At 41.1% G+C, this 17,436-nt stretch overlaps 1 protein-coding gene and 1 long non-coding RNA gene across 3 annotated transcripts in view; both read right to left on the bottom strand.

The window, feature by feature from the left end:
• Positions 1-17,436, bottom strand: part of OXCT1 (3-oxoacid CoA-transferase 1) — a 130,386-nt gene that overhangs the window by 78,828 nt on the left and 34,122 nt on the right. The window lies entirely within an intron of this gene.
• On the bottom strand, positions 8,141-9,978 carry LOC132232459 (uncharacterized). Its single transcript, XR_009452430.1, has 2 exons — positions 9,210-9,978; positions 8,141-8,356 (listed from the first exon to the last, which is right to left on the bottom strand). It is a non-coding gene; the product is annotated as an uncharacterized LOC132232459 (long non-coding RNA).

Here is a 17,436-nt window from a genome sequence, read left to right as displayed (position 1 = left end):
GGTCATTCAGTGACACAGACATTGTGCATTAATGGTAAGTTTCAGAAGCCAAATCGGAGAGGTGACCTATATTCTTGGATACGAATGGTCTTGAGTTCTTCATGGAATGAACCACAGAGTCAAAGACTATTGACTTCCTAACAGTTGAGTCATTCTTGGTTTCTAATCTTTCACTGTTTTTCCCAAATTAACCAAATATTTCAAACTATTTCATCTAAAAACAAACAAAATAAGACATCGTTTTTCATGAGACTGAACACTCAATGGGACAAAGCCTTTGCAAGGAAGCAGTGAAAACACACCTGCAGACTGATTGTGTTTCTGGGTAACAGTGTGCTTCATCCTAAGGAAATACGGAAAAATACCTATTTTTAGACCCTTTGTTTGCAGGCAGTGGTGTACTCGTGGTTAAACATAAATCATCAATGGATATCTCTTTGTTCATTTCATTTCTCTTCTTCCCAGAAGAGTAACAAATGTTATTTTCACTCCAATAAAGTCAAAATGGATATTCAGTAGGAGCAGGTTTCATTAGGAGACAAACTTTGGTTTTCATCCCAAACCAGAATCTCTGAATCTTTCAAACCAAAGTACAAAAAAAAAAGACACATAGCTAACTGACTAGTGGTTTATTTAAAATATGACAACAGAGAGAGGTCGCCAATGTTTTAGGGTACACGGTCTGAAAATATTAAATAGAAAATTCCAGAAATAAACAACTAATAAGTTTAAATTGTATGCCATTCTGAGTAGCATGATGAAATCTCACACGGCCCGGCTCCATCCCGCCTGGGCCATGAGCACCTCCACACTTTATAAGCTTATATGCTGGCTGCCTGCTAGTCGCTTAGTAGCTGTCCTGGTGATCAGTTCCACAGTCCAAGTATCACACTGCTTGTGTTCAAGTCACCCTTATTTTATTTAATAATGACATATTCACATTATATTGTTACAGTATATTGTTATAACTTCTATTTTGCTATTATTGTTGATAACCTCTTACTGTGCTTAACTTAAAAATTAAATTTTTAATTGGGCTTATGTATAGTATAAGAAAATAGTATCTAAGAGGGAACAAGATGTCATAGTGCTCCCCTCAAAAGTTATCATAGGTTTTGCATAATATAGGAGTTCAACATATTTAGATTGATTTTGATGGGCTTTAAATATTAGGTAATTTACTGACGAAGCTGACAATATATTAAAACATCATGTAGGTTAGTTTTTATATAAAACAGTAAGTTTTATTACTGGGGGGGGGGGTGTATAGAATCTCCATTCCCTTGGACCTGGAGAACTTCAGAAGACAGGGAAGGCTGGGGAGGGTGTGCCTTGCTAGCTGCCACCCTTTACATAGTTCTGCAGGCATCATTATTGGGTCAGTGAGAACAATAGCAGTCCTCTGAGGTTTATTAACCAAAGCAGCAGGAGGGACCAAGGTGAGAACACAGCACTCCAGAGCTTTAGAAAAATGCATTCAAACGCCCTATCCCACTGGTGCTCAAAATAGACCTGAGAAATAAAAGCAAGTAGCAGGTGCTACAAAGAAGCTGGGATTCTAAAGTACTTTGTCCAAGGTCACAATTCTAGTGAGAGATAAAAATGTTATTATTAATCTCAGGTTCTATTCACACAAAAAAAGAAAAAAAGAAAGAAATATACTGACCTCCAGACTCACTCCTGGGACCTCTTTCTCTAAGTCAGTGGTTCTCAACCTGTGGGTTGCCAACCTGTGGGTCTCGACCCCTTTGGGGGTTGAATGACCCTTTCACAGGGGTAGCCTAAGACCATCAGAAAACAAAACACATATATCAGCGGTTCTCAACCTGTGGGTCGCGACCCCTTTGGGGCTCGAATGACCCTTTCACAGGGGTCACCTAGCCCATCGGAAAACACCTATATAATTACGTATTGTTTTTGTGATTCATCACTATGCTTTAATTATGTTCAATTTGTAACAATGAAAATACATCCCGCATATCAGATATTTACATGACGATTCATAACAGTAGCAACATTACAGTTATGAAGTAGCAACGAAAATAATTTTATGGTTGGGGGTCACCACAACATGAGGAACTGTATTAAAGGGTCTTGGCATGAGGAAGGTTGAGAACCACTGCTCTAAGTGGTCTTTTCCCTTCCGTGACTCTAACTTATCAAACACATGTGGATTAGTCCCAATTACATAACCCCTTTCAGACCTCTCTTCCAGGCACTACACACGCATGTCTGCCCAGGCCTGCAACATCATCACTTGAGTGCCTAAGAGCTCCCCTTCCCCTCCCTTCTCCTGCAAGGCTCTTCCTCCCAGGTCCCATCTCAGTAGGTGACACTCCATTGCTCAAGTCAGGCCTGGGAGTCATTTTAATCTCTGCCCTTCCTCCACCCCTACACCCCACATCCAAGGCATGGGCAAGTCTGATGGAGTCCTCTTCCAAAATATTGCCTATACCTCAATCCCACTCCCCTTCCTCACCTCCATTCCACTGGAGTCCAAGCCACCATTCCTGCTTGCCTGGACCACTGGCCACCTGGCCTCCCTTATGCCACCATAAAACCCATTCCACACAAGACACCGAAACTAAAATCATGACCCTTTCATTTGCACTAAAAAAAGTCCAAGCTTCTGTAACAGCCCACAGAGCTACCTGCCTGCATGTTCAGAGTTTTGCAATTCTTACTGATGAGCATCACAGCAACAAAGACCTGGTGTTGTCTGGGCATGTCAGTGGCAGATGGAGCCAGGACTTAACCAGCTCTTCCAGGTGTCCTTGTCATTAAGCCACTCAATTTCCTGTGTTCTAGTCCCAGAAACTCATCCAGGTCTCAGTTTTCTCACTTGTCATATTGTAATAAAACGGATTCTCCTCACATCTCACCTTATGATTAAGAGAATCAAATGAGTTAATATAATACGAAAAATGCTTTGAAACACATCATACAAAGTAATAGGAAATGCATGCTACCGTAGGAAGGGTGCTCAAGTGTGGAGTTTTCTGAGCCTTTGTTTACAAGGGGAGTTAAATGAATCTAGCCAAAATAATCAGCTTTGGTTCCTCATCATATCCAGCTGGTTTGTAGGGCTTACGAGGACTGATGCCAAAAGAGGACCATGCTAGGCTGGGGACCATGGCTAACTTCCTGATTTTAGGCTTTACCGTGACAACAAATAAAAAATAACCAGATAAATCTTACAAATGTGTTTCTGACTGAAAAGAAAATAGGATTCTAAAAGCCACGGTCTAGAGAAGGCTGAGAAATCCGCCTCACCAGGCCCAAAGTCTCTCTACTCCTCTTCCTCCTCCCTCTCTCCAGGATGTGGAGGGTACAGCTGCAGAGGACATGACAATCGGGGTTGTAAAGGCCTTCCAGACCCCAGGGACTTAGGATGACTCCCACCCTGGAAACTGCCAGCCAGCAGGCACTGCAGCCACATGCTGGACCCCGGTCGGGTTGGAGAACTCACGCCATCACACAGGAAGCCACATTCACCTGGCTGAGCATTTGTGTACAGGAAAGAATGGCTCTCAAGTACAAGATCAGGTCAATAGGCAAGAAAAAGCAATTTGCTCCTAATAAAATGTCCATCACTAGGCAATTACATTAAAATCAGAATGACTAACAAAGGCACTGAGATGTTAAAGAAACTGTGGGTGCACAAACAACTTGCCATCTATACTCTTCCTTTCTTCAAGGTTGCCCCCAAAACAGGCCTGCCAAATTGTAATCATTTCACTTATTTTACACCCTTTCTTCTTTTATTATTTGGTTTAGTTTTTTCATTCTCTTCAAACTACTTATTTTATTTTGGTTCTACTTAAGTTCATTGGTTCTTTAAAAAAATAACACTGCATTGACATTTAATCTATTCAGATTACAGAAATGGAAATTAAGCTTTAAATCAAGGACCTGTAAACTTTTCCTGTAAAGGCCCAGATGATATTTTAGGCTCTCTGAGCTACAGGCTTGCCTATGTCACATATACATTTTTTTTCTCTTTAAAAATCATGTTTTTATAGATTTTTAGAAAGAGAGGAAGGGAGAGGGATAGAGAGATAGAAACATTGATGAGAGGAAAAAAAACATTGTTTGGCCACCTCCTGCATGCCCCCTACTGGGAATCGAGTCCACAACCCAGGCATGTGCCCTGACTGGGAATCAAACCAGCGGCCTCTTGGTTCATGGGCTGATGCTCAACCACTGAGACATAGTCTTAGCTCCTAAGCAGTACAAAAGCAGGCCATGGGGTATAGTTTACCAACATTTTCATAAATAATAACAACTGTAAGCTAACAGTACATACAGAACATACAGCAATACACAACATGAAAGCCTTTCATTCCAAATGAATCACACTGGTTCCACAGGCTTCCTCTCCCTGAAGCAGGCACTAAAACCAGGAATGCCTATATCAGAGGAGGCTGGAGAACAGGCCTTATTTTTCATGAGGCTAAAAATTCTGCCCAGATATTTTTCCTCCTCCAACCCTGGGTGGTCAAGGATAAAAGATGTTCGCTCAGAACTAATGAAGCATCACTTGTAATGTATATATTTACAATGAAATTTAGAAGCCTCAATTAATACAATTCGGGTTGACAAAACACAAATGTGTGAAACCTCATAAATTATAGAGACAAAGCCCAAAAGCCAAAAATAGCTGGAATCAAATCCACCAATCCATCAAAAGAGAGGGATGTATGTTATTAAAAAGACTTTCTTTTAGGATCCCTGAACTAACAATGAAAAATAGCACCAAAATTCTGTAAGGATAATGGCATACAAATGACTTGATGTAATTGGTATTTCTGCTTCACAACGCAATGAGTCCATTGTACCTGAGATAATGGAACTCTCTCACACAGTTGCTGCATTGTTACCAAGCAACAAGAAATAAAATGTCAGGATTAGTACTTGATTTGATAGACTTTTATCATCAATAACCATATTTCTATTCTGCTATTATTCAGGATGTGAAAGGTCACTAAGCTAAGAATTATATTGAGCAATCGACAAGAGTATACCAAAAATGCAGTAAAATTAACACTGGACATTCACCGAGTCCATGTTTTTTATATTTACTGCTGTTTGGTAGAAACAGCAAATATCAACACAATAGTAATATGATGACTGATATAGTCATTTTGCCAAAATACTCAACTACAATGTGTCTTCATTAAATACATCTTCATTAGCATTCAAATAGTTTTAAACCAATGTTGCATGTGATGAAAATTTAAGGAAATAAAGTCTTTAAATACTTCAATATTTTGAAATAAGTAGAATCAATCACTTCATTTAGCTTTAGGTTGTATAAGGATATTATCATCTGTCAAAGAATTCTATATCTGGCTAACTTTAAGGCACAATAATTATAGATTGCTTTTTCAGAGTAATTAATTAAAAAACATGAATAAAATCTTATAACTGGAAAACGGTAAGACAAAGAAATGTAAATTAAAGATATTACATATGTTAACGGATCTAAGAATCAGTGAATACAAATGACATCCATCACTCACTACATCCATCCCAAAATTTAACACTTAAAAAGGTGACTGTACTCTGTCTTAGGATCAAGGACTCCCAAGGTAGGTGGGAAGAGGGTGTTCCTTCCTTTTGTATTGTATCAAACAGCACTCTCACCCCTTAAAAAAAAAACAAAAAAAAAAACTGGGGAGTGTTGAACTCAACAGGCCCACATGGATGAAGTAAAGAGAACTGGGATAAACAGTTTCTGGTCAGTCTTCCTCATTCTAACCAACTAACTAACTAACTGAAGTGGGGAGCTTTACCAGGTAAATACAAAAGTGCGGTGAAGGGCATTTAACATATTGGGCTTTACCCCGAGTGTCAAATTTGACATTTCAGCCAAGTTCTCATAAATATTATGTCTCCACATGCCAATCAGAGAATCGTGTGTGTGAATAAATTCCATACGGGTCTGAGCAGCAGTTGCCTGTAAATGGATGTGTGTGCTTGAAACTGAATCTGTCTTTTGACGTGGCTGGAAGTATTTCTTTTAAGTGTATAGAAGCTTTAAATTTTTTCCTGTTTACACTTTTTTCCCCTCTTACTGTCTCTCTTGGAAAAATTTTGAGTTTCATGCTTCCGAAACTGCAATATCATAAGGCATTAGCACTCTGAAGATTAGAAATGAAAGAAATTTAAGAGGGAAGGAATTAGGTTTATCCTTTAGGCATTGTCATTTTCTCTAAAGCAGGAGGGCAGATAACCAAAGTCTCTAAAACACAAACAGTAATTGGCCTGCTTGGTGGAGATTAAACGTTCACAGGATCCACTGACAGGACTGAGTCCTGGGGTGAAAATCCACTGTGCTCCCCCTTCCACTGGAGAGGGAAATGACAGCCCCTTCCAACACTTCTGCTGAACTATTCATGAGGAGTTACCAACGTCAAGTTCTCCAAACAGGGCCTGAGAGGCACAAAGGCCAGGACGCTCCAATCTCAAAACCACATGCTTCACTCATCCAGTTTTAAAGTCAGATCTAGGCTTAACCATCTCTTGGGAACAACTGCAAAATGAACTAAAAATATGAATTGTATTTCACATAGCCTCGGAAGAAGATGTAGCCGTAACTCTCAAGAAAGTTAGCCTCATGTAAGAATCCACAGGCAACCACCTCGCACTGAAGAAAGGAGGGTGTCGGCCGATTTTTCAAACCCACCAGGAAGGCTCCTGCCCCAATCTTTTCTCTTGAGACCCTCCCCGGTCCTACTGGCCAGATGGCTGCCTGTCTCAGGTACCCATCAGGCTTCCTTGATTCCCTGAGGTCTTTACTCAGTCATCTCATGAGACCTGTTACTGAGCACCCTGCCCAAAATTTCAGTTTCTTCTCCTGACATTTCCTAGACCCCTTTCTGCTTTGTTTGTCCTCTTTAACATTTAATCAATATCTAATCCACATATATTTTACTTATTCATTGTATCTCATGGCAGAACGTCATGTTTCACTGTTTTGGTCACTGCTGTACCTGCAGAACCCAGAACAGTGCCGGGCACACTAGAATCTCTGAGCTTCATTGAACTTTCCTTAAAAAGTCGTTGAGTTATAACATCCGGTGCTTGTTAAAAAATAATAAAGGATGCCCCGTCAGTGTGGCTCAGTGGTTGAGCAACAACCATGAACCAGGAGGTCACAGTTTGATTCCTGGTCAGGGAACATTCCTGGGTTGAGGGCTCAACCGCCAGTAAGGCGGGGGGGGGGGGGGGTGCAGGAGGCAGCCAATCAATGACTCACTCTCTTCATTGATGATTTTATATCTCTCTCACTCTCACTTCCTCCCTGAAATCCATTAAAAGAAACAGAGTTAAAAAATAATAGAGGAGGAGAAAGAATGAGCTAGGGTTGTATAGATGGGGCAGGAGTGACTGTAGATTAGCAGACACCGGAGCTGGGGGACTAGCTCAGAGGGTTCATTACACTCTGATTACTACAGTGGATGTTCACCATCCTTCAAGTAAACATTATAAAGAAAAGGTTTAATGTCATTTAACTGTCTTCTCTCCTCACCCACCAATCAGAAACAACACGTCTCTGCTCAGCAGGCTGGCAGATGTCCCCCTAATCCTTCCCCCTGGTTAATCCGCACAGAGAGGTGGCAGGTGGCAGCCGTTGGTACAGAACACAGAAGCCATCATTCCCACAGCTTGGCTCTCATGACAAAAAACAGCTTAAGATATCAATATGGAAAATATGTCCAGACCTTATGACTTAGAGTTTTTTGTTTTAATTTAAAGCAAGGGATCGATGAGCACAATATTCCTGCTAGTGGTTATCTCTGCAGGGGAGAGAGGCAGATGAAAATGAGTGTGGACCATCCTCTCCTTCTCACGTCAGGTGGGTTCACAGTGTTGAATTCATTATGATGCTTCCCAACTCACACGGACTCCATGTACTTACTAGTTGTGGGCACCAAGCACCTCATGTGTGTATATTACATATCACAGAAATCATGCTTTCACAAGCAAATATGCAAATATATAAATATATCATAATATAAATAAAATAACTTTATGCGGGATTGGGCCTAAACTGGCAGTCGGACATCCCCCGAAGGGTCCCGGATTGGAGAGGGTGCATCCCGTGCACGATGTCCATGCACAGGGCCTCTAGTAATATAAATAAAATAACTTTATTGAAGTTGTGATCATGAATACCCTGATTTTAACTAAAAGCTGAAATTAGCCAGGATATAAAAAGGCTTTGGGAAAACGTTGCTCTCTTCTACCACCAGCCAGGCACAAGCAGGATGAAGTCGCTGGGTGGTTTGGTCGCCGGCAGCGTCAGATGGCAGAGTCAGATGACCTCCGCTGACAGCAAAGGCAGGACGGGCTGCTCGCAAGAGACACAGTGTCAACAGTCTCCTGAGTGAAGCACCCTGTCCCTCCCTGCAGGCTTTCTATTATAAGTTGCTTTTTTAATAAAAAATGTAGAAACAGATCGCTTCTCCAAGAAAACGAGGATGGTGGAATATGCACCCAGGAGACAGGCAGGAGGCGCAGGAAGTGAGGGTAGGTAACAGGAGTCCTCCCGAAGCCAAATGAATTCCCCTGGGCAGGCTCGACAGTCTGGCTCTGCTTATTACACACCCAGACGCTCCCAAGCTGCTCCCGGCTGCCTTGTGAAGTTCATCAGCACAGACTTCACCCACTCAGAGGGAGGTCCAGAAATAGCAGTGTCTGGCCTAAAAAGAGAAGCATCTTTCTGGCGTGGGAGCCAGTGTGTCCACCCACTTGTACTTATTTTTCCCAAGTAACTACCGGTTCCTTAAGAGGGGAAGAACGACACAGCCAGCATCTGCTATGTCACAACCTTGTGGCGAGGCGTGCGGATGGCTACAGGTTTTAAGAGACAGCCCTGGCTGGTATGGCTCAGTAGGTTAAGTGACGTCCCAGGCACTGAAATGTTGCTGGTTCGATTCTTGGCAGAGCACATGCCCAGGTGAGTATCGGAAGCAACAGATCAATGTTTCTCTCTCGCATCAATGTTTCTCTCTCTCCCTCTCCCTCCCCCTCCCTCTCCCTCTCCCTCTCCCTCTCCCTTCCCTTCTCTAAAATCAATAAAAACAATGTTTTTAAAGCAAGTGACAGAGTGTATATTCCTTTGCCACCCTACTTCTAAGTCCAAAACATTTTAAGATGTCTAAGGGAATCATCTCTAATATTTATATACTTATAGTTCTAACCTCCTTAAGTCTCAAGTGACAGGGGAAAGGTGGGAAGACGCAGCACTGTGGAGTGGCAGTGGCTTCAGGAGACAGGCTCTAACCCAGATCTGCTCCTGGAAAGTCCTCCATGTCCTTCCTCATCTATAAGAGAAAGAAGATACGCTAAGAGTTCTACAACAAAGCCCTGTCTGAGACGTAGGGTGTCGTCACTGTCAGTTCCCACTGCTTCCGATACTGCCGTCTCGGAATAGTCAGCCAATCACCATGTTTAGGGAAATTTGTGGAAAACTGCAACGTTTAAAGAGGCTCCACAATAGAATAAACAGAATCTAGAAGAAAGACTGAAGGGACCCATAGACTCTATGGCATAGAGGAATATATTGGTCAAAAAATCTCCCTCTCTGCTTGATTCCAACAGTTAGCATTGAAATGGGCTACCTCCAGATTTTTGATCTTTAAAAAGTTTGAAACATCACCCACTTATGATGATTTGAGAGTACTTCATAAAGTAATGGGAAAAAAGCAGACACCCTGGGATAATCTCTCTAGGGTTCCAGCCAAGCTCCATGTAGCTGTGTGACATCATGTGTGTAACTTAATCTTTCTGTGTATTCAGTCCTCATCTGTAAAACAGGGATAATAATGGCTCCTACCTCACCTCACAGGACTATTGTGAGGATTCAAACAATAATGTACACAAAAAATACAGCAGTGACTAATCTATACTAAATACTTGCTGATAGTAGCTATTATTATTGTTAATATTTCACAGGCAGAAGAACATGTGTATAATTGATGCTCTCTGAAGATTCCTCTTAAATACCACACTTCAGAGACCAGGTCAGAATCACCGTCATGCCAGGGCCACTATACAGGAGAGCAGGACAGGGCTAGAGGGAAGGGTTATGGAACCCTGGCGGCCAACCCTGGGGTGCACGGGACATAGCAAGAGGAGCTGGGGTCCAGGTTGTCCACTATACTCAGAATAATCCAAAGTCACAAAGTCAAAATAGACTTTTCGTATCAGAAAATACCCAATCTACTCATCATTCCAGATTCCAAGCTATGTCCTACTTTCGAGTTCTTACAATTCAACCTACCAACACGTGAACCTTCTACCATGAGCATGCAGAAGGCCATGCCAACAACAATCTACTGTCTGGGGAGCTGTTTTGCTTATATTCCTAAAGTACCATGACACATTAGAGTTCACCTTGATCCTTCTAATTAAGTGCTGTCCCACAGACGTTTTCCTATCTGCACTGATCAACACAGTAGCCAGGAGCCGTATGTGGCTGCTGAAGTGACACCAATTTTTACTTATTTCATTGTCATACATTTAAATTGTAGAGTCACATGTGGCTAGGAACTCCCATGTTGGACAGTGCAGGTTAGTCTACTGGGAGTGGCTGTCAGTAGGACTGTATTAAAGGGATCCTAATGACAGCCTGGTGCTGACAGGAAAAATAAGATGGATATTTATTAACATATCTATTTCAAACTAATTTCCATAAATCTTTTCATTGCAATGCTGCTTTATTTCTATAGATGATAGATCAGACGTGTGTTCAGGATCAGGGATAGGCCTTAATCATATTTGCAGCCACAGTCACAGTATTTGCTCTCCTATTCCCTTCCACCGAAGAGAACCTCTCTTTCTAACATCTGCAGTGATTCTCAGATACTTGAGTGTCATTTTCTGCTCTTGGAAGAAATAAAATTGGCTGTAAAGAACCAGATTATGAAAGAAAGAAAGAAAGAAAGAAAGAAAGAAAGAAAGAAAGAAAGAAAGAAAGAAAGAAAGAAAGGAAGGAAGGAAGGAAGGAAGGAAGGAAGGAAGGAAGGAAGGAAGGAAGGAAGGAAGGAAGGAAGGAAGGAAGGAAGGAAGAAAGAAAGAAAGAAAGAAAGAAAGAAAGAAAGAAAGAAAGAAAGAAAGAAAGAAAGAAAGAAAGAAAGAAAGAAAGAAAGAGGGAGGGAGGGAGAAAAAAGGACTTTCTGACCGGTTTGGCTCAGTGGATAGAGCAATGATGGCGAACCTATGACACACGTATCAGAGGTGACACACGAACTCATTTTTTTGGTTGATTTTTCTTCATTAAATGGCATTAAATATATAAAATAAATATCAAAAATACAAGTCTTGAGAACCAAGATGGCGGCGATATAGGCAGACGTGTCCCAGGTCGTGTCCCGGAGCAAATGGAACGAGCAGCTGAAGCTAGTAACACTCACACCGAATTGGCGAAATTGCTCAGCTGGTGAGAGGGTTTACAGCCGGGAAGAGCAGAACTCCCCTGGTAAGGTAAAAAAAAAACCAGGGATTTGGGCAGGAAAGTTTGCCAGACCTCTGAGCCCAGAGAGTCGGAGGGAGACCACGTGGCAGACAGCCGCGTCCCTTGGGACAGGCACAGCCCCTGACGGGGGAAAGGAGAACCGCGGGATTCCTGGCGCCACCAGGGGAATTGAGAGCTGGGTTCTGTGATCACGGAGGACTGAGCCTAAAGGGGGCAGCCTGAAGAGCTGACCTGACCATGCAGTCCCGGTAAGAGAAGAAGCTTACAGAAACCAAGCCTTCCCCGTTTCCGCGGCCGGCATTTGTTTGTTTGTTTTCACTGAATCCTGTTCATGGGACATTTCGGATACAGACACTCACCTGTGCTGAAGAGAGGGAGAGTGTGCTGGGGAGTGGAATCTGGGGAGAGACTGGGGAAAGAGGGGGAGCCGGGAGAGGTGGTAGTGAATTGAGTGCTGAGACACCCCAGAGCCAGGGGCTGGGGCAGCCACCCGCTCCTGAGAGGGAGTCTCCTCCCCCCAGCCCCCAGGCAAGGAGCACAGCCACACCCAGATTCCACCCTGTACGAGATCAAGGATTAAGATAACCTGATCAGTCCCTGGGAGTTAACAGGGTCTGGCCTATAGGGGGATTTTCAATCCCAGCAACAACATAGCACCGGTAACTAACTATTACGCAGTCAGCTCTGGGCAGTGAACTTCCACTGGACAGAGAGGCCCTATAGCCTCAGAGGCCAACCCCAGAACACTGCCACCCAGAGGCTGACCCACAAACTGACTCTTTGCTAAACACAAAATAAGGCAGTCTGGGAAATAAATGCGGCATGCTTTAAAATAAGGACTGTGGTTTACAACACAGAGGAACAGTATATCGCAGGGAAACTCAACACTCTCCTGAATACCTGGAAGGTCTAAGGCGAGCCACACTGAAGAATAGAAGAAACGAAGGACCTTCACTACTGCAATTTTTTTTCTTTTTTCACTTTTTAACTAAGAAACCAATTTTTTTTTTCATTTTTTTTTTTCTGTTCTTTTTTTTTTTCTTTCTTTTCTTCTTTTTCCATCACCTGATTTTACCCTTTTAATTACTACCTTCTTATTTTTAACCAGTATTATTACTGCTACCATTTTACCATTTTTTAAAGTGCCATTTTATTTTTTCTTTATTTTATTTTGGGATTAGTGTTCACCATTCTATTTTCATCGTTATATTATTGGTTGTTTCTAGTTTGCATTCATATCCAGGGAGCTGTTGCTGGAATTTGTTGGGATTAATGGCTGTTCTATAGGAGTATTCTCCTCATATAAAAAGTCTCTTCCCTCTTCCACTTCATTCTCTCTTTTCGCTCTTTTTTTTTTTTTCTTTTCTTTTCTCGCTTTTATTTTCCCCCTTCCTTTTTCCCAATTTCATTTTTGCACTCCCTTTTTTTGGTCCCTACTTTTCTTTTCCTTTTTCTCTTTTATCTTTTTCTCTTCCTTCTTCCTTATCCCCTAATTCTCTTAATTCAGGTGGTCACCTTTAATTGGGGTTATTAATATCGTGAATATATTTGTGTATAGTGCCTGGTACGTGGTGCCTTGTTGTGTTGTATTTTGTGCCTTTAAATCAATGCAGCAGATCCAAGCAACAGCAACCTCCTGAGCACCTCATCCTCTGCTGAGGAACAGCAGCTGTACGTGAAACCTCGCCCCACCAGCCGGAAGAGCCACCACAGCTGTGAACAGCACCCACCAGAGGAGCTGCTGCCAACTGAAGAGCAGCTGCTACCACAACCGCCCGAAGAGCAACCACAGACCAAGGAGTCACTGCCACCAAGGGAGCAACCACTGAACAACTCAACATCTAGATATGTCAGTGAGATCAAACATGGGTAGACAAAGAAACCCCCAAAGGAAAGAGAAGGAGGACTCTCCAGAAAAGCAGCTAAGTAATACAGAGGCATGCAACATGACAGATAAAGAATTCAGAATAAGGATCCTAGAGTGCATAAACTGGATGGAGGAAAAAATCGACAACCTCTTCAAGAAGCAAGAAGAAACAGATGAAAAAATCGATAACATATGGAAGAAGCTAGAAGAAACAGATGAAAAAATCGATAACATATGGAAGAAGCTAGAAGAAACAGATGAAAAAATCAACAACCTAAGTAAGACCCAAGAAGAAATGAAGAGTGATATAGCTGCAATGAAAAACTCCATTGAAAGTATTAACAGTAGACTAGGAGAAGCGGAGGACCGAATAAGTGAATTAGAAGACAAGGAAGCAAAACACACCCAAAATGTACTGCAATTGGAGAAAAAAATTAAAAGACAGGAGGAGAGCCTAAGGGAGCTTTGGGACAACATGAAACGAAACAACATACGAATAATAGGAGTACCAGAACAACAGAAAGATGAACAAGGATTAGAAAACCTACTCGAAGAAATAATATCAGAAAACTTTCCTGAGGTGGGGAAGAAAAAAGTCACACAAGCCCAGAGAGTCCCAAACAAGGTGAACCCGAAAAGACCCACACCAAGACACATCATAATCACCATGGCAAATGTTCAGGACAAAGAGAGAATCTTACAGGCTGCAAGAGAGAGACGGAAAGTTACATACAAGGGATCTCCCATTAGATTGTCAAATGACTTCTCAACAGAAACACATCAGGCCAGAAAAGAATGGACTGAAATTTACAAAGTGATGCAAAGCAAAGGACTGAATCCAAGAATACTCTATCCAGCAAGGCTATCATTCAAACTTGAAGGGGAAATAAGAAGCTTCACAGACAAAAAAAGACTAAGGGAGTTTGTCACCACCAAGCCAGCAATGCAAGGAATGCTAAAGGGACTGGTATAAAAAGAAGAAATAAAAAGCTCAGAAAGAAAACAGCCACACACACACACACACAAAGAAATGGCTACAAACAAGTACCTTTCAATAATAACTTTAAACGTAAATGGACTAAATGCTCCAACCAAAAGACATCGAGTGGCTGAATGGATAAAAAAACATGACCCATACATCTGCTGTCTACAAGAAACCCACCTCATTAGAAGGGACTCACACAGACTGAAAGTGAAAGGATGGAAAAATATCTTTCAGGCAAATGGAAAGGAAAAGAAAGCTGGGGTAGCAATACTTATATCGGACAAAATAGACCTCAAAGTGAAGGCCTTAACAAGAGATAAGGAAGGCCACTTCATAATACTAAAGGGATCAATACAACAAGAAGATATAACCCTGGTAAACATATATGCACCCAATGTAGGAGCACCCAAATTCATAAAAAAACTCCTGGAAAATATCAAAGGAGAGATCGACAACAATACAATCATAGTAGGGGACTTTAATACACCATTGACAGCACTGGATAAGTCCTATAGACAAACAATCAGCAAAGATACAGCAATCCTAAATGACTCACTAGATCAGATGGACTTAATAGACATCTTCAGAACACTGCACCCCAAAGCCAGAGAATATACGTTCTTCTCAGGTGCTCATGGGACATATTCAAAAATAGACCACATATTGGGTCACAAGCAAAGTATCCCCAAATTCAAGAAGATTGAAATCATAAAAAGCGTCTTCGCAGACCACGATGGCATAATATTAGAAATAAACTACAATAAAAACAACCCAAAATACTCAAACACCTGGAAGCTGAATAGCATGCTATTAAATATTGATTGGGTTACCAATGAGATCAAAGAAGAAATTAAAAACATCCTGGAAACTAATGACAATGAAAACACAACAATCCAAAACCTATGGGACACATTGAAAGCAGTCCTGAGAGGGAAGTTTATAGCTCTACAGGCCTATCTCAAAAAACAAGAAAAAATGGTAGTAAATCATCTAACTCTACAACTCAAAGAATTAGAAAGAGAGCAACAAGAAAACCCCAGAGTGAGCAGAAGGAAGGAGATAATAAAGATTAGAGCAGAAATAAATGACATAGAGACCAAAAAAACAATACAGAAAATCAATGAAACCAAGAGCTGGTTCTTTGAAAGGATAAACAAGATTGATAAACCTCTAGCCAGACTCACCAAGAAGCAGAGAGAGAGGACCCAAATAAATAAAATCAAAAACGACAGAGGCGAAATAACAACAGACCCCACAGAAATACAAATGATTGTTAAAAAATACTATGGACAGCTTTACTCCAACAAACTAGACAACCTGGAGGAAATGGACAAATTCCTAGAAAAACACAGCATTCCAAAACTCAATCAGGAAGAATCTAAAAATCTCAACAGGCCAATAACTATGGAAGAAATTGAAGCAGTCATCAAAAAGCTTCCATCAAACAAAAGCCCAGGACCAGACGGCTTCACAGGGGAGTTTTACCAAACATTCAAGGAAGAACTAAAACCTATCCTCCTCAGACTACTACAAAAAATTCAAGAGGAAGGAACACTTCCAAGCTCATTCTATGAAGCCAGCATCACCCTAATACCAAAACCAGGTAAAGACAACACAATGAAAGAGAATTACAGGCCAATATCCCTCATGAACATAGATGCCAAAATCCTCAACAAAATCTTAGCAAATCGGATCCAGCAGTACATCAGAAAGATCATACACCATGACCAAGTAGGATTTATCCCAGGGATGCAAGGATGGTACAATATCCGCAAATCAATAAACGTGATACATCACATAAACAAATTGAAAGAAAAAAACCACATGGTCATATCAATTGATGCAGAAAAAGCATTTGACAAAATTCAACACCCATTTTTGATAAAAACTCTCAGCAAAGTGGGAGTAGAAGGATCATACCTCAACATAATAAAAGCCATATATGACAGGCCCACAGCCAACATCATACTCAACGGACAAAAACTAACACCATTTCCCCTAAGAACAGGAACAAGACAGGGATGCCCCCTCTCACCACTCCTGTTCAACATAGTACTGGAAGTGTTAGCCATTGCAATTCGGCAAGAAGAAGAAATAAAAGGCATCCAAATTGGAAAAGAGGAAGTAAAACTGTCCTTATTTGCAGACGACATGATATTATACATACAAAACCCTAGAGACTCCATCGAAAAGCTACTAGACTTAATACATGAATTTGGCAATGTAGCAGGATACAAAATTAACCCCAAGAAATCTGAGGCATTTCTATACACCAATAGTGAACTTTCAGAAAGAGAGATTATAAAAACAATCCCGTTTACCATTGCACCAAAAAAATTAAGCTACCTAGGAATAAACTTAACTAAAGAGGTAAAAGACCTCTACTCAGAAAACTACAGGACGTTGAAAAAAGACATAGAGGAAGACATAAACAGATGGAAGAACATACCGTGTTCATGGATTGGTAGAATCAACATCATTAAAATGTCCATACTACCCAAAGCAATCTATAAATTCAACGTACTTCCCATTAAAATACCAACAGCATACTTCAGAGATCTAGAACGAACTTTCCAAAAATTCATCTGGAATAAAAGAAGACCCCGAATAGCTGCAGCAATCCTGAAAAAGAACAAAGTAGGTGGGATCTCAATACCAGATATCAAGTTGTATTACAAAGCCACTGTTCTCAAAACTGCCTGGTACTGGCACAAGAATAGGCATATAGATCAATGGAATAGAATAGAGAGCCCAGAAATCGGCCCGAACCAATATGCTCAATTAATATTTGACAAAGGAGGCAAGAACATACAATGGAGCCAAGATAGTCTCTTCAATAAATGGTGTTGGGAAAATTGGACAGATATATGCAAGAAAATGAAACTAGACCACCAACTTACACCATATACAAAAATAAACTCAAAATGGATAAAGGACTTAAATGTACGACAGGATACCATAAAAATTCTAGAAGAATCCAAAGGCAAGAAAATCTCAGACATATGCTGAAGCAATTTCTTCACTGATACAGCTCCTAGGGCACTTGAAACTAAAGAAAAAGTGAACAAATGGGACTACATCAAAATAAAAAGCTTCTGC

Source organism: Myotis daubentonii, chromosome 4, assembly GCF_963259705.1.
Source record: "Myotis daubentonii chromosome 4, mMyoDau2.1, whole genome shotgun sequence".
NCBI lineage: Eukaryota > Metazoa > Chordata > Mammalia > Chiroptera > Vespertilionidae > Myotis > Myotis daubentonii.
Note: the sequence above shows the minus strand (reverse complement) of the source record. Positions and strands in the feature narration are given on the sequence as shown.